The sequence below is a fragment of the Rhinopithecus bieti genome, unplaced genomic scaffold (assembly GCF_001698545.2).
Source record: "Rhinopithecus bieti isolate Rb0 unplaced genomic scaffold, ASM169854v2 scaffold_56566, whole genome shotgun sequence".
Taxonomy (NCBI): domain Eukaryota; kingdom Metazoa; phylum Chordata; class Mammalia; order Primates; family Cercopithecidae; genus Rhinopithecus; species Rhinopithecus bieti.
The window spans coordinates 113,120-115,094 of record NW_016821700.1 but is presented as its reverse complement, the minus strand read 5'-3'; positions in this window follow the sequence as shown (position 1 = coordinate 115,094).

The following is a 1,975-nucleotide window of genomic DNA, read 5'->3' as shown; positions in this document are numbered from 1 at the left end:
AAATAGCCTTCAAACAGATCAAGGAAGCTTTAACCCAGGCCCCAGCCTTAAGACCACCAGACATAAGTAAGTCTTTCTCTCTATATGTTCATGAATGAAAAAGAATGGCTACAGAGGCTCTGACTCAACGTACAGGATCATGGCGCCGCCCAGCGGCATATTTCCCCAAACAACCAGACTCCGTGCTGTTAAGATGGCCTCTTTGCCTTAAGGCATTAGCTGCCACCATCTTGTTAACACAAGAAGATAGCAAATTCACTCTAGGACGGCAACTAAGCGTCCAGGTGCCACATTCAGTCATAACTGTGATGGATCAAAGAAGGCATCATTAGTTATCAAACCCGAGGACGACTCGGTACCAAGGGCTTCTATATGAAAACCGTCACACAACTTTAGAACAGTAAACACCCTAAACCCCGCAACTCCGCTCCCAGTCAAACCGGGAGCTCCCCGTATGACTGTGTCGAAACAGTAGGTGAGGTATTCCCCAGTGAGAAAGATCTTACAGACAGACCTCTCCGAGACCCAGATGTCAAGTACTTCACAGCTGGAGGCAGTTCTGTGCTAGAAGACGTTCGACGTGCCAGGTATGCAGTGGTAACACTAGACTCAGTGGTAGAGGCTCAGCCTCTGTCCACTGGAACATCAGCTCAAAAGGCAGAATTAATAGCCTCGACAAGAGCACTGTTGCTAGAAAAGACAAGAAAGTCAAGTTTATACTAATTCTCAGTATGCTTTTACTACATTGCATGTACATGGAACTATATATAAAGAGAGAGGACTTTTATCAGCTAGAGGCAAGAAATAAAGTACAAAGAAGAGATTCTACAGCTCTTAGAGGCTGTATAGGTTCCAGAAAAAGGAGCTGTAATGCACTGCAGAGGGCACCAAAAGGCAAGGACGCCAGAAGACAAAGGAAACAGAAAAGCAGACAGAGAGGCAAAGTGGGCAGCATCGATTACGCTTCATTTTAAAATGGAAGCCTTAGCTATGCCTCTCTTCCAAGAACCTCCTCTCAAAGAGGACCCAAGTTATACTCCAAATCAAAGAACATGGTGTGCCCAGGAAGATGAAAAATACATTAAAAGAAAGTAATAGAAGTTCTTCTATAGGAGAGTAGCCATTCCAAAGATGTTTGTGAAGCAAATTCATCAAGAAACTCATATAAGAAAAACAGTTATGTAGTGAAATGTTATATAGTGCCATTTCTTTTTTTTTTTTTTTTTTTTGAGACGGAGTCTCGCTCTGTCACCCAGGCTGGAGTGCAGTGGCACTATCTTGGCCCACTGCAACCTCTGCTTCCTGGGTTCAAGAGTTTCTTCTGCCTCAGCCTCCCTACTAGCTGGGATTACAGGCACCCTACACCACGACCAGCTTTTTTTTTTTTTTTTTTTTTTTTGTATTTTTAGTAGAGATGGGTTGTCACCATGTTGGTCAGACTGGTCTTGAAATCTGGACCTCATGATCTGGTGCCTCGGTCTCCCAAAGTGCTGGGATTATAGGCATGAGCCACAGCGCTGGGCCACGAAAATGCCATTTCTATGTGCCGTGGCTCTCTGCTGTCACTCGAGCTGTTTGCCAACAATGCTTAACCTGTGCTCAGAATAACCCACGACAGCAGCCCACTCAACCCCAAGAATTCAAGAAGTAGGAGCCAGGCCTTGTGAAAACTTGCTTATAAACTTTACTGAACTGCCCCACGCCAGAGGCTATGGGCATATGCTCGAGCTTGTTTGCACCTTTTCAAGATAGGTTAAGGCTTTCCCCACCAGGACAGAAAAAGCAGAAGAAGTGACTAAAGTATTGATAAAAGACATTATCCACAGGTTTGGACTGCCTCTAACTTTAAAGTCAGACAATAGGCCAGCATCTGTAGCTGAAATAGTTTAAGATTTTACAAGACTGCTAAAAATAAAAGAGAAGTTACACACAGACTGTCAGCTGCAAATTTCAAGGAAAGTAAAATGTATGAACT